General features: G+C 44.4%; 1 long non-coding RNA gene across 1 annotated transcript; it reads left to right on the plus strand.

The window, feature by feature from the left end:
- The first annotated feature begins 1,878 nt into the window (after positions 1–1,878).
- On the plus strand, positions 1,879–19,646 carry LOC132817697 (uncharacterized). Its single transcript, XR_009644906.1, has 3 exons — positions 1,879–2,051; positions 3,136–3,226; positions 19,561–19,646. It is a non-coding gene; the product is annotated as an uncharacterized LOC132817697 (long non-coding RNA).
- The last annotated feature ends 4,795 nt before the right edge of the window (positions 19,647–24,441 follow it).

Raw genomic sequence — 24,441 nt, forward strand, 5'->3', positions numbered from 1 at the left:
GCATATGAGAGAGAGAGAGCTTATGTGTGTGAGAATGCATGAGTGTGTGAGTATGTGTACCAGTGTGAGGTCACTGGTAGTGTGACATGAACCCAAGGTCCCGGTTGAGGTCATTCCCATAGGTACTGAACTTTGCCTACAGCTTCTGCTCAGCCACTCTGCTTTGTTGCTTGTCCTGAAGTCTGCCTTGGAAGATGGTCACCTGAAGGTCTGAGGCCAAATGTCCTGGACTGTTGAAGTGTTCCCCAACTGGGCGGGAACAGTCCTGCCTAGTGACTGTTGCTCATCATTCACAAAGTTATGTCTATGTTTGGACATTCTAATCTTTGCAAGTGCTGCTACTTGAATACAGCTGAAGGAATATTCTGTTTGATAACCTACATTACGCCTGAGAAATAAAGAATGGATGGCTGAAATAGAAATGCCAGCATTGTCAGTTAAAGGCAGTTTTGCTCAGCAGCAGCAGTGTCACTTTGATCATTATTTGTTGATGGGAGTTTGGGCATTTCTGGCTAGACTATTTATTAACCAGGGGACAATTAAGAGTTAACCACATTGCTGGAGTCATGTGTCAGCCAGACCAGCTAAGGATGGCAGATTTCCTTCAAACAAAAGCATTTGTGAACCAAATGGGTTTTTAAATAATTGACTATGGTATCTCTTATTTCCAGATTTTTATCTCATCTTCCATGGTGGGACACAAATTCATGTCACCAGAACATTAGCCCTGGTTTCAGGATTTAAGCCTTTTCGAAGTTACAAATGTCCTTGAAAGGGTTGGCACAGGCTTGCAGCATGAAGTGACATTTTTCCCTGGAGTGTATCATTCAAGGAGTTAAAGTGGATCTTGGTCATAAGGGTATACAACACAGAAACAGACCCTTCGGCCCAACCCGTCTATGCCAACCTAAGTTTCCTAATTAGAACTGGGCACATGTGCTTGCCTTTGACCCATATCCCTCTTAACCTTCGTTATCTCTGTACCTGCCCAGATGTCTTTTAAATGTTATAATTGTACCACCACTCATCTGGCAGCTTATTCCAAACACACAGTGTGAAATCATTACCCTACAGTCCTTTTTAAATCATTGCTTTCTCATCTTAAACCTATGTCCTCTAGTTTTGGACTCCCCTACTCTGGGGGTAAGACCTTGGCTATTCACCTATCCATATCCCTCATGATTTTATAAACATCTATAAAGTCACCTGTCAGTCTTCTATGCTCCAGGGAAAATAGTCCCAGGCTACACAATTTTCCCTTATAACTCAAGCCTTCCAGTCTAGGTAACATCCTTGCAAATCTTTTTTGCATCCTTTCCAGTTTAGTAAAACCTTTCCTCTGTAGCAGGGCAACCAGAATTGTATGCAGTACCTCAAATATGAGGTTCAGTCGCAGAAGGTCGGATAGAATCATTGACTGAACTCAATGGCATACGTGGTACTCTATACGTCCATGGATACCAGTGACAACTCACCAAGGCTATCTGTATTAACAGAGCTCACAGGTGACAGTGCGATAGTAATAAAAACTCCACACTGAAACCAGACAGTGTTGGCAATAAGGCGTTTGAATATTTACAGCTGTTGAGTATAAAACCACCAAATGTGTGCCAGGAAACTGTTCCAAATGGAATACAGCCTCAGTGTAATGATCCGTGTAGCTTAACTGAAATTCAAAACCAAGTAGATTACATGATGTTGGTTTTTTTTTCAGTTTGGGTTTTGTTAAGTGTTAAACCAGGAACATGGATTGAAGCTTCTTTGAAATTCTGATTTCAAAATTGGAGGAATCAAGGAAAACTGCAACCAAATTACCTCTATAACTGAGTCATTAATGGACGTGAATTATACTGATTCAGTTTTTGCTATGAGCACAATTAGACCTTCCTGACATGTTTGCAGTCAATAATATCTCTGGGCTGCAGTTCCTGTTGTCACGTGGAAACCCTATTTACACATAGCAAGAGCTCCCAAACTGAAAAATGATGGGAAGAGGCTTATATGTTCCACCGATCAGGATAAATGCAAGAATGCCAAATTTTACACCTCGGGTGAGTGAATAAGTCAAAAGAAGGGGGTGGTGATTTGTTGGCAACACAATTCTGATTTACCCAGGGGTTGCCATGGAGAAATATAAACTCTCCAAGCTCAGAGGGCAACTTCTAATTTCAACAAAGGCAGAAGACATGAACATATTCCTGTTAGTTCTGATTGGAGCAGCACAGTGGCTCAATGGTTAGCATTGCTGCCTCACAGCACCATCGTCCCAGGTTTGATTCCAGCCTCGGGCGACAGTCTGTGTGGAGTTTGCACGTTCTCTCTGCGTCTGCGTGGGTTTGCTCCAGTTTCCTTCTACAGACCAAAGATGTGCAGGTCAGATGGATTGGCCATGCTAAATTGCCCATAGTGTTAGGTGCATTAGTCAGGGCGAAATGGGTCTAGGTGGGTTACTCGTCGGAGGGTCAATGTGGATTGGTTGGGCCGAAGGGCTTGTTTCCACACTGCATGGAACTTAATCTATTTAATTTAAAAAATGGTCCCTGCAAATGAATATACTTCGCTTCTAGCTAGTGGGAATGAGCCACATTACAAGGTGGACTAATTATCTTCAATTATTTGTAAAACAGATGACAGTAGTCAAAGATTCACAGTATACATTAGGCAGGAGTTTCCTTACAAATAATGGACTGATTACTCACTATAGAGTAACTGAGCCTCTGACCCACTCTTGTAGCTGCACTGTTTACATGGTTAATCCCATTCAATATGGCGTCTGTGCCCTCAGTCAATTGAATCTTAAATCGTAGAGCTGTCAACCTAAACATCCAAGCATTCTATCTTTCTGCAATTAAGATGCTTCTTAAAACATTAAAACTTTGCTCAATCACCCTTCAGGTGGCTGAATGTGAAAAGTTTTGTAACGCTCCTGTGAAATGCCTTGTGATACTTTACTGTGTTATTGATATGATCTCAATGCCAGTTGCAAATATTGATGTTGTTGGGTGGAGTCTCAAGGGGCTGTGGACACATTGGAACATGCTTTTCTCATTCTGCATGTTCCCATGATCTTATCCAAATGTCTCTGTAACACTCTTTGTTTTATTCCTGGCTGTGTTCCTCCACTTCATCTTCCAGCTCGGAAAACAGGTCAGTAAAAATTGGAGAGGCAGAGAGAACCATGAAACAATCTTTCCATTTGGAAGCCAGCTAATGGGAACACCCATCGGTGAGTAAATCATTTCCTTAATGAATATTTCTTGACAACACAAACCCCCATTAAAAACATGTATATGCTAACACCACTTGGCAGTGTGATATCTTGACAATGCCCCATATCTTGAGCTATTAATTTATCTGGAACAGCAGTTTTTCATTTATAGATAAAGTGGATGTGAAACATGCACATTGAGCTCTTTAGGCTTAAAGAACTCACAGAATCTCAAATAAACACATCAGCGAGGATGACAGCCTTTAGGTTTGTCAGTATCCTACTAAGTAGCCTCTGGAAAGAATGATAGGATTCTTATTCACAGTCCACAGTGGATTGGTCAGTTAAGCTGTTTTTACCTACTGTAGACCACAGTAGATTATTGAATCTCTGCAGCGTGAAAAGAGGCCATGCAACCCACAGTGTCTGCACTGTCCCTTGAAAGAATATCCAACCCAAACTCAGCCACCCACCCTCTCCCCATAATCCTGCATTTCCCATGGCCACTCCACCTAAGCTGCACATCTTTGGGCTATGGTAGGAGATTGGAGCACCTGGAGGAAACCCACGCAATCTCGGGGGAGAACATGCAAACTCCACACAAGTAGATCGGGTGGTAGAGAAGGCGTATGGCATGCTTGCCTTTATTGTTGGGGGAATTGAGTACAAGAGTCAGGGTGTCATGTTTCAGCTTTATAAGACTTTGGTTAGACCACTCTTAGTTCTCTGTGTTCAATTCTGGTCACCACATAACAAAAGGATATGGAGGCGTTGGAGAAGATGCAGAAGAGGTTTACTGGGATGCTGCCTGGATTAGAGGGTATGAATTATAAGGAGGGCTAGAAAAACTCAGATTGTCTTCTCTGGAGCAGCAGAGACTGAGGGGAAGCTTGATAGAAGTCTATAAAATCATGAGAAGTATAGATAGGGTTGAGGGTTAGAATCCTTTTCCCAGAGTTGAAATGTCTGATTCTGGGGGGTGTATGTATTAATGTGAGAGGGGGAAAGTTGAAAGAAGGTGTGAAAGGCAAGTTTTTTTTACACAGAGTGTGGAACACGCTGCCAAGGGCAGTGGCAGAGGCAGATACTTAGGGACATTTAAGAGATGTTTAGGTAAGTGCATTATTGGAGGGATATGGACCATGGGTAGGCAGGAAGGATTAGTTTAATCTGGTGTCATGTTCGATACAACATTGTCAGCTGAAGGGCCTGCTCCTGTGCCATGCTGTTCTATGCCTAATGAAGGTTGGAATCAAACCCAGGTCCCCTGAGCTGTGAGGCAGTAGTGTTAATCACTGATCCACTGTGCCACATGAGGTACAACAGACTCGCCACATGCGGTTGTCATAATATTTCACGCAAAAATGGATATTTTACCTACTGATGGTGTAAGGGATAAAGCCGGACATTTGGGCAATGTTGCAAAAATGAGTGGGGGTTTAAATCCTGTGCTTACCGGCCAGAGCCTGTGTGACTCCAGGCAGAGATTGTGACTACCCTGTACTTAGGTACTCAACCCCAAGTGTTGGAGGGGTTGTCTACAGCCTCAATTTTTATGCTGATAACGCACGATATTTGGGTTTAATTGGTCAATAAAAACTGAGACGTACATCGCACTTTTGATGAAATATGTCATTGACTTAGACCTTTACTTTCGAAATTTGCAAGTGGCACCAAACTTGGAAATATTGTGAACTATAGTGAGGATCATGGTAGAATTCAAGAGAATGTAGACAGGCTTGTGGAATTAGCACCAAATAACGTTGAATGTAGAGGAATGTGAAGTGATATATTTTGATCAGATTTAGGAAAGGCAATACAAACTAAAAACCCAACTGTAACATGGGTGCAGGAGCAGAGATATCTGGTGGTTTATATGTACAAATTATTGAAGGTGACAGAACAGATTGTGCAAGTGCTTAATAAGGCACGTGAGATGCTGGACTTTATTAATTAAGGCATAAAGTACAAAAGGAAGTAAATTATGATGAATTTGTGTTAAAAACAACTGCTTCAGCCTCAATAAGAAAAGTAGGCCAGGTTAGTGGTGACATGACTAGCTCTGGCACTGACTCCCCTTTACAGACAAGGTTTGAGAGGTCAAACTGTTTCCCCACTCAGATAAATGCAAAAAAGTCACAGAAGACTTATTGAAGAAGGGCAGATGAGCTGTCCGCGGTGCTATGACCAGCGTGTGATGTTACCATAGTCCTGGAGAGGAATAAGGCTGTGTTCACATTCAAGTGAGATAACTGGCAGTGAGTTTAACCTGAAGGGTTACCTCAGGGGGAAGGAGCAAGGTTGAGAAGGCAAAATCTTCAGGGTGACCTCAGCCAGTGGGGAACTTGAACTCTTGCTGTTAGTATCTCTCTACATTTAGCCAACTGAACTTACTGATGCCAATCCACATCACTGAAAACAGACCTGCTGGTTGCATTGCTTTATTTTTTATTTATCCACAGGATGTGGGCATCTCTGGCGAAGCCAGCATTTATTGCCTCCGGTCAGTTTGGCTATAACATGCGTTTCTTCATCATAAATTGGCTTTAATGCGATTGAAGAATTTAGTCTTTGCCTAGTGTTTGTAGAATGTGAACTTTCCTTACCTGTGCTGGCTATAAGATGACTCCAATTCTACATGTTTTAAATGGTTCGGCTATTGCATGATTTTCTGATAATGCGATATTGCACAAGAACAGAAATATCACATTGTATCAGAGCTGCTGGTATCCCTAATTTGTGGGCGGCACGGTGGCACAGTGGTTAGCACTGCTGCCTCACAGCGCCTGTAGACCCGGGTTCAATTCCCGACTCAGGCGACTGACTGTGTGGAGTTTGCACGTTCTCCCCGTGTCTGCGTGGGTTTCTTCCGGGTGCTCCGGTTTCCTCCCACAGTCCAAAGATGTGCGGCTCAGGTGAATTGGCCATGCTAAATTGCCCGTAGTGTTAGGTAAGGGGTAAATGTAGGGGTATGTGTGGGTTGCGCTTCGGCGGGTCGGTGTGGACTTGTTGGGCCGGAGGGCCTGTTTCCACACTGTAAGTCTAATCAAAAATTGTCCAGAGGACAGAGAAGAGTCAACCACATTACTGTGGGTGTCTGGAGTCACATGTAGGCCAGACCAGGTAAGAGTGGCAGGTTCCTTCCCATTCAGGGATGAGTTTTTCTCCTGACAGTGGTTTCACAGTTATCATTAGACACTTATTTCCAGATTATTATAGAATTCAAATTCATCATCTGTCATGGCAGGAATTGAACCCAGGTCCCCAGAACTTTATTTGAGTTTCTGGATTAATAGTCGAGCGATAGCACCACTAAGTCATTGCTTACTCTATGCAAATTGTAACAGCAGTCTAGGTTTGTTCAATGTATCGTTTTAATTGCATGACACTGTGATGGTTCTGTGTCCTATGATCCTGCCCCACTAGTTACCCGATGAAGGAACAGTGCTCTGAAAGCTTGTACTCCCAAATAAGCCTGTTGGACGATAATATGGTGTTGAGTGATTTTTAATTGATAGCTATGCCTTCCCATTGTAACCACTCCTGAACTGTATTTCCTTGACTGTAAGACATTTCGAGACATCCTGACATAGTGAATGCTTTGCTCCCCATTCCACCCACACCTTGTTCTTTACAACACCACCTTTACCAGCCCTCTTCAGTTCCAACTGAGTATTACATTTGAAACATTACACTTACATTAACCATATTGCAGTTGAAATGTTAACTCCATTTCTCTTTCCTGGTATTTACCCCACAGATGGCAAATGGGGGTGGGGGGGGGAGGATATCGTTGCTTCACTTTTCGCATTGATGAGGTTGGGAATTCACCGTCTACCCAGGTCGAGCAGTGGAGGCTACGAGACCTGACCATGTCAACCTGTTCCAATGTTGCCATCCGAGTTAAAACACTGGAGGAAAAAGATTGATGTCTTCAGCATAGAACATACAACATTACAGCGCAGTACAGGCCCTTCAGCCCTTGACGTTGCGCCGACCTGTGAAAATAATCTGATGCCCATCTAACCTACACCGTTCCATTATTATCCATATGCATGTCCAATGCCCATTTAAATGCATTTAACATCGGCAAGTCTATTACTGTTGCAGGCAGGCTGTTTCACACCCCTACTACTCTCCGAGAGAAGAAACTACCCCGATATCTGTCCTAAATCTATCAACCCTCAATTTAAAGCTATGTCCCATTGTGTTAGTCTTCACCAACCAAGGAAAACGGCTCTCCATGTCCATCCTATCTAACCCTCTGATTATCTTACATGTTTCGATTAAGTCACCTCTCAACCTTCTTCTCTCCAACTAAAACATCCTCAGTTCCCTCAGCCTTTCCTCATAACACCTTCCTTCCATACCAGGCAACGTCCTAGTAAATCTCCTCTGAACTCTTTCCAAAGTTTCCACATCCTTCCTATAATGTGGTGACCAGTACTGCACACAATACTCCAGGTGCGGCCTTACCAGTGTCTTGTACAGCTGAAGCATGACCTCGTGGCTCCGAAACTCAATCCCCCTACCAATAAACACTAACACACCATACACCTTCTTAACAACCCTATCACCCTGGGTGGCAACTTTCAAAGATTTATGCACCAGGACACCGAGATCTCTCTGTTCATCTACACTGCCAAGAATTTACCATTAGCCCAGTACTCTGCGTTCCTGAACTACCTCACACTTTTCTGCATTAAACACCATTTGCCACTTCTCAGCGCAGCTCTGCATCTTATCTATGTCCCTCTGTAACCCACAACATCCTTCAGCACTATCGAAAACTCTGCCTACCTTAGAGTCAAATTTACTAACCCATCCTTCTACATCCACCTCCAGATCATTTATAAAAATGACAAACAACAGTGGCCCCAAAACAGATCCTTGTGGCACACCACTGGTACCTGAGCTCCAGGATGAACATTTCCCATCAACCACCCGCTGTCTTCCTTCAGCTAGTCAATTTCTGATCCAAACCGATAAATCACCTTCATTCCCAAAACTTCATATTTTGTGCAATAGCCAACCATGTGGAACCTTATCAAATGCCTTACTGAAGTCCATATACACCACATCAACCACTTTACCCTCATCCACCTGTTTTATCACCTTCTGAAAGAACTCAATAATGTTAGTAAGGCCCAACCTACCTTTCACAAAACCATGTTGACTACCCCTAAGCAAATTATTCTTTGCAGATAATTATAAATCCTATCTCTTAGAATCTTTTCCAACACCTTACCCACAACCGAAGTAAAGTTCACTGGCCTATAATTACCAGGGTTGCCCTGACTCCCCTTCTTAAACAAGGGAACAGCATTTGTTATCCTCCAGTCTTCTGGCACTATTCCTGTTGACAATAATGACACAAAGATCAAAGCCAAAGGCTCTGCAATCTTCTCCCTAGCTTCCCAGAGAATCTGAGGATAAATCCCATCTAGCCCAGGGGTATTATCTATTTTCAGATCTTTCAAGATCACTAAAACCTCCTTTTTGTCAACCTCAATCCCATCTAATCTTGTAGCCTGTATCTCCGTATTTTCACCAACATTGTCCATTTCCAATGTGAATAATGATGAAAAATATTCATTAAGCACTTCCCTTATGTCCTCAGATTCCACACACAACTTTCCACTACTATCCTTGATTGGCCCTAATCCTCCTTCACACAAGTGACATCATCTTCTCTCTGATGCCTCACGCTCACTCTATCTCTGCTACTGTGCCCACCTCCTACCCAGGCTCATACCCTACCCTCTCACTATTCCCTCACTCACACTGATCCACTCTAACATCACGCACCCCACGCCCCCCTCCCCCCAAAAGCACTAATCCTACATGCCCCTAACACTGCCTCCACCTACCCATCTGTAACAAGAGTCACAGTTGTGTCACCCACTGCTGCCTTCTGTAATGCCTGCATTGTTCATTCTTGAGGAGTACAGCCCACAGGAAAACAGAAAGAGTCAGAGTGGAAGGAGTGCTGACAGAATTTTGTCTTCTTACCCCTTACGTGGAGAGAATCCTGACTCTCCTGACTTACTGCACTGGGAAGCCCTGAGCAAAGGCTAGCTCCATTTAGGTAAAAACAAGGACTGCAGATGCTGGAAACCAGAGTCTGGATTAGAGTGGTGCTGGACCAGCACCACTCTAATCTAGCTCCCTTTAGGCCTGCTAATAACAGTGACAGGCCTCCTGGCTTTGTGACCCTGCCAAATGGCAGGGTGAGCCATGTATCTGAGGCTGAGGAGATAATGCATGAGAAGGCCAGGTAATAGGGGTGGCATGGTAGCATAATGAGTTAGCATTGCTGCCTCACAGCACCAAGGACTCAGGTTCAAAATCAGCCTTGGAACACTGTCTGCATGCAGTTTGCATGTTCTCCCCCGTCTGTATGGGTTTCCTCCCATGGTCCAAGGTTGTGCTGGTTAGGTGGATTAGCCAAGGGAAATGCAGGGTTACAGGGGAGGGGGTGGGATGCTCTTCAGAGGGCTGGTGTGGACTTGATGGGCCAAATGGCAAGTAGGGATTCTAGGCTTTCAAAGTAGAATGATGTGATTATCCAGCTAGGGTCAGACTGAAGTGAGCGAACAACGAAGAGCCTGGAGATATAGCGTGGTCCAGTCCATTAGCTGGGTGTTCCTGAGCACACAGTGTCCTTGCTGCAGTATTACAAAGAGCATAGCACCCAGTGCAGCATTGTAGGACAGCAGTGCCCTGTCAGTGAACTGGTGATGTCCCATGAGTGGTCTTAGAGGCTGGCACATGTCAGATGCCTAATGGTCCTGGACATGGCTGGTGCCCATCGAGCCTGGCCTCGGACGTTAGTGCTGAACATGAAAGTCTTTCAGAAGAAGTGGTCAGATGGGTCATAGAGTCATAGAGATCTACAGCAGAGAAACAGACCAGTCAGTCCAATTTGTCCATGCTGACCAGATATCCCAACCTAATCTAATCCCATTTGCTAGCAATTGGCCTATATCCCTCCAAACCCTTCCTATTCATATACCCATCCAGATGCCTTTTAAATGTTGTAATTGTCACAGCCTCCACCACTTTCTCTGGCAGCTCATTCCATACATGCACCACCCTCTGCATGAAAAAGTTGCCCCTTAGTTCCTTTTATATCTTTCCCCTTCCATGCTGTTATGAAGATGTGGGTGAATTATACCTTTTAAGAGAGTAAAAAGCTAGCAGTTACAGCGTCAAGTATTCTCAATACTGGGGTAGCTGGTTGCCTGGAAATGACAAAAAACAGATTTGATCTAGGCCAGTCAGTTTAAATTATACCCTGAAAAAAAAAACAAATTCCAATCAAGTTTGAATTGAGTATATTGACAATCTTAAAAGCCAATGATGCTCTGGGGTATAAGACTGGGGAAAATTGAACAGTTAGGAGGAGAACTGCCAAGCCCCAGCATGTAAAAGACTGCCTGAAAAATAACTCTCTTAAAAAGTACCTTTATTGATCAGTAACCTCTGAAGCAGAATCCCTAAGAAGAGGAAAAGAAGGCACAGAAGGATCCAAATGGAAGAGCCGAAAGCTGCCTAGTTTTGAGATAAGAAGTCTTGCTTTGTAAATCTTAATTGGGAGTTTTATCGACTAGTATTATAGAAGGGAAGGTAACAGATAGGTTAGAGTCAGGAATTTTAGATAGTTATTAACTCATTATATTCCATTATTCTTTAAGAAATAAAGTTGCTCATTTTTACTTTAAATAGTGTTTGGCTCCTTGAATATTTACAGGTTACTGAACAGGATATATCTTTGCTGTGTTGCTGTTTTGATATTAAGCAGGAGGGTTTACCCCATGTTTTAACAATCCTAAACATATGCCCTCTAGTCCTGGACTCCTCCACCTCAGAGAAAAGACCTTGTCTAAATACACTATCCACGCCCCTCATGATTTTATAAACCTCGATAATGTCACCCATAGACCATCAGTGTTTGCTCTGATTCCCACGTTATGGATAGTGATGAGGGCTGTTTTCAGCTGCAAAGGGACTTAGATATGATGCAGAGCTGGGCTGAGGAGTGCCAGATGGAGTTCAACCCTGTCAAGTGTGAGGTTGTCCATTTTGGAAGGACAAATAAGAATGCTGAATACAGGGTTAATGGTAGGGTTCTTGGTAAGGTGGAGGAGCAGAGGGATCTTGGGGTCTATGTTCATAGAGCTTTAAAAGTTGCCACTCAGGTGGATAGAGCTTGTAAGAAGGCCTATGGTGTATTAGCGTTCATTACCAGCGGGATTGAATTCAAGAGTCGTGAGGTGATGTTGCAGCTGTACAGGACCTTGGTAAGCTCACGTTTGGAGTACTGTGTGCAGTTCTGGTCACCTCACTTTAGGAAAGATGTGGAAGCTTTGGAGAGGGTGCAGAGGAGATCTACCAGGATGTAGCCTGGAATGGAGAATAGGTCGTATGAGGATAGGTTGAGAGTGCTCAGCCTTTTCTCATTGGAACGGCGAAGGATGAGGGGTGACTTGATAGAGGTTTATAAGATGATCCAGGGAATAGATAGAGTAGACAGTCAGAGACTTTTTCCCTGGGTACAACAGAGTGTTACAAGGGGACATAAATTTAAGGTGAAGGGTGGAAGGTATAGGGGGGATGTCAGGGGTAGGTTCTTTACCAGAGAGTGGTGGGGGCATGGAATGCGTTACCTGTGGGAATGGCAGAGTCAGAATCATTGGTGACCTTTAAGCGGAAATTGGACAGGTACATGGATAGGTGCTTAAGCTAGGACAAATGTTCGGCACAACATCATGGGCCGAAGGGCCTGTTCTGTGCTATATTGTTCTATGTTCTATGTTTTATGAGGTTTCCCAATGTTAAGGTTGTTTTGTAAGGTGGGACGCCGAACATTAATGAGGTGAGTCGGGCTACTTACAAAGGATTTCACAAACAATTATCATCAAGTTGCTTCTAACAGCAGGATGGGGCATTGCCAGACTTGCTGCCCAATTCTGCCGCACATCTCGCCACCACCCACATTGCTCCGACCCCAGTAGGATTCTGTCCAGTGCATCCATGCCACCTCTTTGAAAGAGACTTCTCATGGCCACATTACAACAGCAGTTATGCATTTTTAACAGAGTAAAGCACACAAGGGAAGCAACATCAAACAGAAATCAATACCAAGGCACAAAAAGAAGACAAATGCTGGAGAAACTCAGCAGGCCTGCCAGCCTCTGTGAGGAGAGAAGCAAAGTTAACTTTTTGAGTCAGATGACTTCTTCAGAACTTCAGAGTCAAACATTAATTCTCCTCCTCTCTGCACAGATGCTGTCAGACCTATTGAATTTCTCCAGCATTTGGCATTTTTAAATTTCAGATTTCCAGCATCTGCAGCACGTGACTGTTATTTGAGTGTTTTTACAATAAAGAGGTAGATAGGGCAGCGAAGAAGGCATTTGGTTTGCTCACCTTTACGAGTTAGTGCACTGAGTATAGGATTTAGGAGGTCATACTGTGGCTGTACAGGACCTAGGTTCGGTCACTTTTGGAATAGTATGTTTGATTCTGGCCTCCCCAGTATAGGTGAGATGTTGTTAAACTTGAAAGGGTTCAGAAAATATTTACAGGGATTTTGCCAGGGTTGGAGGGTTTGAGCTATAGGGAGGGTTGAATAGGCTAGGACTGCATTCCCTGGAGCATTGGAAGCTGAGGGGTGGCCTTATGGAGATTTTTAAATTTATGAGGGGTATAGATTGGATGAATGGACAAGGTCTTTTCCCCGGGTTAGGGGAATCTAAAGCTGGAGGGCAGAGATTTAAGCTGAGAGGGGAATGATTTCAAACGGGCAACGTTTTCACACAGAGCGTGGTGCGTGTATGGAATGAGCTGCCAGAGGAAGTAGTGGAGGCTGGTATAATTACAACATTTAAAAGGCATCTGGATGGGTATATGAATAGGAAGGGATATGGGCCAAGTGCTGGCAAATGAGACTAGATTAGGTTGAGATGTCTGGTCGGCATGGACGAGTTGAACCAAAGGGTCTGTTTTTGTGCTGTCAGGGGTAAAGACCTCTATGACTGTCAGGGGTAAAGACCGAAGGCTTTGATGCGGTAGATTTCAAGGAATGCCTCAAAGGGAGGAAAGTGAGGTGGAGAGAGATCTTTTGGGATGATATTCCAGAGCGGCAGCTGGTCACTGATGGTGGAGGATCAAACCCAATCAGAACCTCTACTGCCTTGAAGGAGTAGGAGCAGCAAAAGCCACAATGGACCAGTACCAACAGCAAGTCCCCTCCACTCACCATCCTGACCTGCAATCATATCCCTGTTCTTTCCTGTTTCTCAATCAGAATGCTGGAAGTCACTCCTAACAGCACAGTGGGTGACCCTTTACCCCTGCAGCAGTTCAAGAAGGTGGTTCACACCAAAATGAGAAAAACCTGGAGCAGCACAAATGTCTTAGAGGGTCGCAGGTCTGGAAACAGCCACAGAGTTTGGGAGGGGCAAAGCCTTGGAGGGATTTGAAAACAAGGATGAGGAGCTTCAAATCTTTACTGAGAGTCAGCACAGAGCTCCTCCAGCACACACATGCACAAACACACATACACACGCAATAGAGACAGACACACAGACACACACAGCACAAAGACACACACATCCACAGATACACACATAGACACACACACACCAATACATTCAACAGACACACACACATACACACACACACACATTCACACCCACACAGAGACACACGCACACAAACACACATGCACAGACACATACACAGACATGAAGATGCAAACATACACAGACATACGCACACACCAACAAACACATAAACACACCTGGTTACACAGAAATAGACACAAAAATACACACACACAGGCACACGCACAGACTGACACAGACATGCATACATACACATACGCAAACACACACACCAACAGAAGTACACACATATACATGGACAAAAATACACACACATACACACAAGCACACACACACACACACGCACACACACACACACACACAAATAGAGACAGACACACACAAACATATATACTTACGCACACAGACATACACATAAAAACGCACATAAAAATTGACAGACACAAAGAGATCCCTCAAATCCCTTTCAATACCACAGTTCACCCCAAATTCAATTAAAAAACTGTTTAAAATATCCTCTTCAATTTGGCAGTGCTTTTCAGAAGACAGCCTAGTTTGCTTTGTTAGCTCTGTTTGGGGGTGACACCTTTCCTAACTCTTTTAACATATTGTTGTTTCCCACTGACTTTTACAAGGAACAGGGAGTCATTCTGAAAAGAAAATCCCCCCGCTGAGCTGAAGCAAACTATGTATTTTTTTCTCCTGTGAGTTTTGATTTATTGCTATTAATTGCAGAGTTTTTACCCTGCTGAATTGGCGCGGCCAGCGAAGGCTAGTTACACCACATCTGCAATTGTTAGCAAAAGGGAAGATCTCATCCTGAGAGAGAGACAGGAAAGTCAAGCAGGATTTGAACCAACAGCTTCTTATTGATTGTGACATAGGGTCCCTTGAGCTGCACACCAGATTCCCAGCCTTCCCACCCCATGCGTCCCCACCACTACCCCACCACCCCTCCACCCCTTTCCCCACACACACACACACACACACACAAACATAAACCGCTGCTGACCCCATCTAGAAACGCTGGCCCCGATTCTCGAATAACTTATAGCCTTAGTCACGCTGTGGTGAAACAAAAATATTTGGTCAATTTTAAATTAGCATCAGAAATGCCATAAATCATCAGCAGTTTTTTTTTAGGCTCTGAGTGAAATAACCCAGAGTTTTTGCAATATTTTCCATGGTTTTTTTTCAATAAAAAAAAACTTTGATGGGAAAATAATATGGCTTTGTTTGCCGTGGACACTTGGCAACCGCCTCAACTTAGGACACCTGCAGGCTTCTAGATGGTGGAAGCCAAGGCCTAACATAAGGCTTCACTTTAAGATTGGGTGTATGTCAAGTAATTCAGAACTCTCCGAATGCAGACATATCTGTCAGTGAACCATACTAATACCTTAAACTGCGAGACTGAGATTAATAGGGTTTGTGTAATGAGATATTACTTCAAAGTGCGCGGGGGAAAAAAAATGTCAAACAACTTCCACCAAACAAAGGAACGCATTGTGAAGACGGTCAAATTTTTAAGAGCATTTCATGTGGTGAACCCTAACTCCCAAAGCCCAGAGGCTGGCATTCAGGTCCAATGTCAGAAGTTCAGGCACATAAATGTTTTAATTAGTGCATAGTGTTTAAACAGGGAATTTTTCAGCATCATCTGGCTGTGTGAAGTGAAATATTTATACAGTGTTTCTCAATTCACTGCATCTTGCATAATTGTATAATTTGGGTCATGTGTAAAACTCATGAAAGCAAAGAGGCTTAACCTCCCCATTCACATTTTTTCTCTGCATTTTAATTTGTGGCCAACTTGTCTCTCAACTGGGAAGCAGCAAGCTTCCAACCCAACCAAAAGCAAGAGTTGTACCAACTAACAGTGAGCTTGCCCTGAAAAGGGCAAAGTAAACATGTATGGCCTAACCCTCTAACAGCTCAAGTTTCATTGCCAACCTAAGTGCAGTCCAATGTCAAAAGCTGACAAGGAACCTTTAGCAGCCAGGTTCTTGTTGATGCTATCAACACTGTCTGCTGAAATCCAATGTTGGACGAGTGAAAACTTCCTCCTAAATTAAATAGTTGATCCTTGGAATTTGGAGAAGACCTTGTTCCTCAGCTGTTGTGACAACGCACTCATCCCCCACCGATCACTCCTGGTCCTCAGCAGTTGGCCCAGACTCAGTCTTTAGCAATGTCTAAATTAGAGCGGTGCTGGAAAATCCTGATTCCTGATTTTGCCCGAGGCGTTGATTTTCCTGCTCCTTGGATGCTGCCTGACCTGCTGTGCTTTTCCAGCACCACTCTAATCTAGACTCTGGGTTCCAGCATCTGCAGTCCTCACTTTTGCCCAGTCTTTAGCAATGGCTGGATCATGGAACTAAGAAGCCATGGAATGAACAGAAAATGATATTTGTCTTAAATTTCTCTCTTTTTCTAATATATATAATTTAAGTAATTTCTTGGCAATCTATTAATGACAACTTATACACATTTTACGAAATTTTCACAAATACAATTAATAATAAATTTCTTTCTACTGTGAAGACTAAACCAATTTTTTTTCTCATTATTCTTTATGGGATTAGGGTGTTGCTGCCCGGACAGGTTTTATTGCCCATCCCTAATTGCCCAGAGGACAGCGAAGAGTAGGCCTGACCAGTTAAGGATCGAGTCAGGCAGCATCCAAGGAACAGGAGATTCGACGTTTCGGGCATAAGCAGCATTCCTGAAGAAGGGCTTATGCCCGAAACATCGAATTTCCTGTTCCTTGGATGCTGCCTGACCTGCTGCGCTTTTCCAGCAACACATTTTCAGCTCTGATCTCCAGCATCTGCAGTCCTCACTTTCTCCCCAGTTAAGGATCAAGATTAGAGTGGCGATGGAAAACCACAGCAGGTCAGGTAGCATCCGAGGAGCAGGAAAATCGACGTTTCAGGCAAAAGCCCTTCATGGACTTTTGCCCAAGACATCAATGTCCCTGTTCCTTGGATGCTGCCAGACCTGCTGTGCTCTTCCAGCACCACTCTAATCTCCAGCATCTGCAGTACCCACTTCTGACCAGTTAAGGATTGTTTCCCAAAAGGGCATTAGTGAAGCAGATGGATTTTTCCTGAAAACTGATTCACGATCATCATTAGACTTCTAATTTCAGGCTTTTCCTTTTTAATTGAATTCACTTTCCACCATCTGCCATAACAGGATTCAAACCTGGGTTCCCAGAGTATTGCATGGGTTGACAGACCCATGGCAATACCATCAGCTATCGCCTCCCCATTGATTTCACATGTGTTCCTAACTCCATTTCCCACCCAGCCACTCTATCCCTCACCCTGGTAACCAGTCTGTTGACTACCTCGGAGTCTTTTTGGCACTAAGCGAGCTCGATCACAAAATGGTCTATCTAAACCTTTGTAACATTGTCTGACTCTGGTCTTGTGTCTCAGCTGATCTGCTGCTGAAACTATCAGCCACGTCATTGCGTATTTTTATACGGCCACATGAACAAGAGCAGACCATTCAGCCCTTTCAGCTTGCTCCGACATTCAATAAGGTCATGTCTAATCTGATTTTAACCTCAACCCTACATTCCTGCATATCCCGATAACCTTTGATTGCCCTCATAATCAAGAATCTATCTGTCTCTGCCTTAAAATTATTAGAAGGATCTGCAACCTTCAGGACAGGGAATTCCAGAGACTCACAATCCTCTGAGGCAACACAAGAGCTAAGAGTCAGAGTAGATAATTCAGCCCCTCAAACCTGCTCCACCATTTCACACCATCAAGACTGATCTCATCTTGGCCTCAACTCCACTCTTCTGCCCTCTCTCCACAGCCCTTCAACCTGTTATTAATTAAAACTCTGTCCATCTCGTCCTCAATGTCCCAGTATCCACCACACTCTGGGGCAGTTAACTCCCCAAAGGGTTGTCACCCTTTGAGGGAAGAAATTCCTCCTCACCTCTGTTTTAAATCTGCTGGTCCTTACCCTGACACTATGGCCTCTCATATGGCTCACATGAGGCAATATCCCCTCTACATCTAGTTAGCAAATTAGCATCTTATATACCTTAATTATACCTCCTCATTCGTTTAAACTCTGGAGAGAAATGGCCTAAATTGCTCAAACAATTTTCTCATCTCTGTCTTAAATGGGAAACCCGTTATTTTTAAACCATGACCCTTTGTTCTGGATTCTCCCACAAGGGATATCCTTTCCACATCCACCCAGTCAATTTCCCTCAGGAACGTATATGTTTCAATTTAGTTGCCTCTGACTTTAACTTAACTCCAGAGGATACAGTTCTGAAGATGGGTCACTGGACCTGAAATGTTAACTCTGATTTCTTTTGCCCAGACTGCGTACAGCTGTAATGTAAATTTATTTTTCTACATTTCTCTATTCTGTAACTAAAGATTGTACCTGGGTACCGTTATACCTAAGTTGGAAACTTATAAACTTTTCACTGTAGCCATTTCAGTATACGTGACAATAAAGCTAATTCAATTCAATTCAATTCCAATGCTGCCAGACTTGCTGTGACTTTCCTGCAATTTCTGTTTTAGTTCCAGAGGATGTAGAAACATAGAAAAATACAGCGCAGAACAGGCCCTTTGGCCCTCAATGTTGCGCCAATCCAAGCCCACCTAACCTACACTAGCCCACTATCCTCCATATGCCTATCCAATGCCCGTTTAAATGCCCATAAAGAGGGAGAGTCCACCACTGCTACTGGCAGGGCATTCCATGAACTCATGACTCGCTGAGTAAAGAATCTACCCCTAACATCTGTCCTATACCTACCACCCCTTAATTTAAAAGCTAAGCCCCCTCGTAATAGCTGACTCCATACATGGAAAAAGGTTCTCATTGTCAACCCTATCTAAACCCCTAATCATCTTGTAAAATCATCTTATAAATCTAATCTGTTTAACTATTCCTTTTTAAGACAGAGTAAGATATATCCTGATTCAGCAAGGTGGTGGAAAGTCATCAGTGGCAGTGAATTTGAGTTTACAATCTGATGAAGGGTCTCTGATTTTGCTCAGGACTTGAAGATAGGTGGGACTGTAAGTTGTGAAGATGACGTAAGGAATTTACAAAGAGATAAAGATAATGAAAGTGAGCGGGCCCAAAGGAAAATGACGCAAGGGTAATAATACAAGACAACGCGAGCTTGTACAGGTCAGCAGGCAGAATAAAATATCAACAAATTATTAAAATGTAAGGACACTGATACATGAATCACAAAAAGGTTTGCATGTCGGTAGAGAACTGGCATAGGCATATTGAGCAAAATGTTCTCCTCTTGTGCCAGAATAACTCCATGACTTGACCACAGACGAGTGGCAAGGTAAATGAAATGTTGCCATTTATTGCAGGGTGTAGATTACAAAAGTATCACTACAACTGTACACTGGAATTGGTGAGACCACGTTTGGAAAATTGTGTGCTGTTTTGGTCTCCTTATTTAAGAAAGGATATAATTGTGTTTGAAGCAGTTGTGAGAAGATGCATTCATTTGATTCCTGGGACGAAGGGCTTGTCTTATGATGAAAGTTAGGACAGGTTGGGCCTATATTCATTGGGCTTTAGAGGCATCATATTAAAATCTATAAGATGAATCTAATGAGGATCTAAGTGAGAAAGTATTGCAGCACTGTGGAGCCATTCTTCCACATCCTGCACAAGGCACCTGTATTTTTCTTTATTGATTCACAGGACCAACACCAAGTGCTAGACCAGCATTTATTGCTCATCCCTAATTGCTCAGAGGACGGTTAAGAGTCAACCACATTGCTGTGGGGTCTGGATTCATATGGAGGCCAGAGCAGGTAAGGATGCCAGTTTGATTCCTTAAAAGACAATAGTGAACCAGATGGTTTCTTCTGACAATCGGTAATGGATTTATGGTCAACATTAGACTCTTGATTCCAGATTTATTTTTGATTGAATTCAAATTCCACCATTTGCCAAGGCAGGATTCGAACCTGGGTCCCCAGAACACTTGTGGAAGTTTCATGGAACATCTCTGGGACACCTCCATCAAAACTCATAGAATATTTCTGGGATATACGCATCCAACAACCTCATCACCCAGTGACCGACCACTTTAACACCCCTTCCCATTCTGCCAGGACATGCAAGTCCTGGGCTTCCTCCACCACCAAATTCTTGCCACCTAATGATTGGAGGAAGAACGCCTCATCTTCTGACTTGGGACATTGCAACCACATTGATTTCACCAGTTTCCTCATTTCCCCTCCCCTCACCTCATCCCAGATCCAATCCTCCAACTTGGCAGTGCCCTCTTGACCTGTCCCACCTGTCCATCTTCCTTCCCAACTATCTGCTCCACCCTCCCCCAGCCTATCACCATTACCCCCCACCTGCATCCACATATTGCCATTCCCATAGCCCCACCCCGACCTCTCTATTTATTTCTCAGCCCCGTTGCCTAACCCCCGATCCTGCTGTTCCCACATTCCTGATGAAGGGCTTATGCCTTAAATGTCAATTCTCCTACACCTCTGATGTTGCTTGACCTGCTGTGCTACTCCAGCATCACACTGTTCGACTCTGATTCTCCAGCATCTGCAGTCCTCACTTTCCCCAGAAGATTCCCTGGATCTCTGGATTAACAGTCCAGAGATAATATCACTTGGCCAACACCTCTCCTACCAACCTGAGTAGTGATCTTAGCCCAGGCTGGCATGGTCTGGTGGCACAGTCTTCACTGCTGGTCTTTCAGGAAGAGGATTCCTCTTCCTTGGACCACCATGTCCACCCAGGACAGAGAATCATGGAGCCATCTTCCCATTCTCTGCCAAGTTCTGACTCTGTCCTTCGATGAGCTTGCCACTACAGAATGCCAGTGCTTGCCCTGGTAAAGTGACCTATTAAAGATGGCGCTGGGGCAAGGGGCAGCCATCTTCGGGTGGATATCCACTGAGTACCACCTCCTCTAACCTAATAATAAGACCAATTGTGACTAGCGGGTAAGTGCTGCATTTTCCTTGTTTGTTTCTTTAGATTTAGTTGGTTTTTGTTGTTTTTTAAGGAAAGCTTACTTTTAGAGGGATGGCAGTGCAGAGAGGGCAATGTTCCTCTTGCAACATGTATGAGGTGAGGGAAGCCATTAGCGTCCCTGCTGAGTACACTTGCAAGAAGTGCACCCATCTCCAGCTCCTCCAAACCCGTGTTAGGGAACTGGAGCTGGAGTTGGATGAACTGCGGATCATTCGGGAGGCAGAGGAGGTCATAGATCGGAGCTATAGGCAAGTAGTTACTCCGAAAGTTCAAGATAGATGGGTGACAGTGAGGGGGAGTGGGAGGAGGAAGACAGTGCAGGGACCCCCTGCGGTCATTCCCCTCAAGAACAAGTATACCGTTTTGGATACTTGTGGGGGGGATGACTTACCAGGGGTAAGCAACGAGGTTCAGGCCTCTGGCACGGAGCCTGGCCCCGTTGCTCAGAAGGGTAGGGTGGAGAAAGGTAGAGCAATTGTTCTTGGGGACTCGATAGTGAGGGGTACAGACAGACGGTTTTGTGGGGGCGACAGGGACTCACGTTTGGTATGTTGCCTCCCAGGTGCAAGGGTACGTGATGTCGCTGATCGTGTTTTCCGGGTCCTTAAGGGGGAGGGGGAGCAGCCCCAGATCGTGGTCCACGTTGGCACCAACGATATAGGTAGGAAGAAGGGTGAGGATGTAAGGCAGGCTTTCAGGGAGCTAGGTTGGAAGCTCAGAGTTAGAACAAACAGAGTTGTAGTCTCTGGTTTGTTACCCGTGCCACGTGATAGAGAGTCGAGGAACAGGGAGAGAGAGCAGTTAAATGCGTGGCTACAGGGATGGTGCAGGAGGGAGGGATTCCGGTTTCTGGATAACTGGGGTCCTTTCTGGGGAAGGTGGGACCTCTATAAAAAGGATGGTCTACACTTGAACCTGAGGGGCACCAGTATCCTTGGGGGGAGGTTTGCTAGTGCTCTTTGGGAGGGTTTAAACTAACTCCGCGGGGGCATGGGAACCAGGACTGTAGCTTTAGGGTACAGGACCTTGAGTGTAGGGAGGTTAGGAATAATGCAGCGATCTCTAAGGAGGGTGCCTGTAACCAGAAAGGTGGATTGAAGTGTGTATACTTCAATGCCAGAAGTATAAGGAATAAGGTAGGTGAACTTGCAGCGTGGGTTGGTACCTGGGACTTCGATGTTGTGGCCATTACAGAGACGTGGGTAGAACAGGGACAAGAATGGCTGTTGCACGTTCCAGGGTTCAAATGTTTTAGTAGGATCAGACATGGGGGTAAAAAAGGGGGAGGCGTGGCATTACTTGTCAAAGACAGTATCACAGCAGTGGAATGGACGATGGAAGAGGACTTGCCATCTGAGGTAGTTTGGGCTGAGGTTAGAAATAGGAAAGGTGAGGTCACCCTGTTAGGTGTTTTCTACAGGCCTCCTAATAGTCCTAGAGAAGTAGAGGATAATATTGCGAGGATGATTCAGGAAAAGAGTGAAGGTAGCAGGGTGGTTGTTATGGGGGACTTTAACTTCCCAGATATTGACTGGGAGAGCTATAGCTCGAGTTCATTAGATGGGTCGGTGTTTGTCCAATGTGTGCAGGAGGGTTTCCTGACACAATATGTCGACAGGCCAACAAGAGGGGAGGCTATATTGGATTTGGTTCTAGGTAATGAACCAGGCCAGGTGTTAGACTTGGAGGTAGGTGAGCACTTCGGGGACAGTGACCACAACTCGGTGACTTTTACTTTAGTGATGGAGAGGGATAATCGTGTGCCGCAGGGCAAGAGCTATAGCTGGGGGCAGGGAAATTATGATGCAGTGAGGCATGACTTAGGATGTGTGGATTGGAAAAACAGGCTTCAAGGGAAGAACACTAATGAGATGTGGGGAGTGTTCAAGGAGCAGCTACTGCGTGTCCTCAATAGGTATGTACCAGTCAGGCATGGTGTAAAGGGCCTTGTGAGGCAGCCGTGGTTTAGTAAGGAATTGGAGTCCCTTGTGAAAGGGAAGAAGGCGGCATATGTAAAGATGAGGCGTGAAGGTTCAGTAGGGGCGATTGAGTGTTATAAGGTAGCCAGGAAGGAGCTAAAGAGGGAGCTAAGAGAAGCGAGAAGGGGACATGAAAAGTCTTTAGCTGGTAGGATTAGGGAAAACCCAAAGGCTTTCTATAGGTATGTCAAGAATAAAAGGATGACTAGGGTAGGTATCGGTCCAGTCAAGGATAGTAGTGGGAAGTTGTGTGTGGAGGCGGAGGAGATTGGAGAGACATTAAATCAGTACTTTTCCTCAGTATTCACTCAGGAACAGGACACTGTTGCTGATGTGAATATGGAATCACAAATAATTAGAATGGATGCCCTGGAAATATGCAGGGAAGAGGTTTTGGGAATATTGGAAAGGATGAATATAGATAAGTCTCCTGGGCCTGATGGCATTTACCCCAGGATCCTATGGGAAGCTAGGGAGGAGATAGCAGAGCCATTGGCCTGGATTTTTATGTCGTCGTTGTCAACAGGAATAGTACCAGAGGACTGGAGGATAGCGAATGTGGTCCCATTGTTCAAGAAAGGGAGTAGGGATAGCCCTAGCAACTATAGGCCAGTGAGTCTGACTTCAGTGGTGGGCAAAGTCTTAGAGAGAATGGTAAGGGATAAGATTTATGAACATCTGGGTAGGAATAACGTGATCAGGGATAGCCAGCATGGTTTTGTGAAGGGCAGGTCGTGCCTCACAAACCTTATTGAGTTCTTTGAGAAGGTGACCAAGGAAGTGGATGAGGGTAAAGCAGTAGATGTTGTGTATATGGATTTTAGTAAGGCGTTCGATAAGGTTCCCCATGGTAGGCTAATGCTAAAACTTCGGAGGTATGGCATTGAGGATACATTAGAGGTTTGGATTAGGAATTGGCTGGCTGGAAGGAGACAGAGGGTAGTAGTTGATGGATTATGTTCATCTTGGAGCGCAGTTACTAGCGGTGTACCACAAGGATCTGTTTTGGGACCATTGCTTTTTGTTATCTTTATAAATGATCTAGAGGAAGGACTTGAAAGCTGGGTAAGCAAGTTTGCGGATGACACAAAAGTCGGTGGAGTTGTGGATAGTGAGGAAGGAAGTGGTAGGTTACAGCGGGATATAGATAAGTTGCAGAGCTGGGCGGAAATGTGGCAAATGGAATTCAATGTAGCTAAGTGCGAAGTCGTTCACTTTGGTAGGAATAACAAGATGATGGATTACTGGGCTAATGGTAGGCTACTTGGTAGTGTGGATGAGCAGAGGGATCTTGGTGTCCATGTACACAGATCTCTGAAAGTTGCCACCCAGGTAAATAGTGCTGTGGGGAAGGCATATGGTGTACTGGGCTTTATTGGCAGAGGAATTGAGTTCCGGAGTCCTGAGGTCATGTTGCAGTTGTATAAGACTCTGGTGCGGCCTCATCTGGAGTATTGTGTGCAGTTTTGGTCGCCATACTATAGGAAGGATGTGGAAGCTTTAGAACGAGTGCAGAGGAGGTTTACCAGGATGTTGCCTGGAATGGTAGGAAAATCTTATGAGGAAAGGCTGAGGCACTTGGGGCTGTTCTCAT

Source organism: Hemiscyllium ocellatum, chromosome 1, assembly GCF_020745735.1.
Source record: "Hemiscyllium ocellatum isolate sHemOce1 chromosome 1, sHemOce1.pat.X.cur, whole genome shotgun sequence".
Classification (NCBI taxonomy): Eukaryota; Metazoa; Chordata; class Chondrichthyes; order Orectolobiformes; family Hemiscylliidae; genus Hemiscyllium; species Hemiscyllium ocellatum.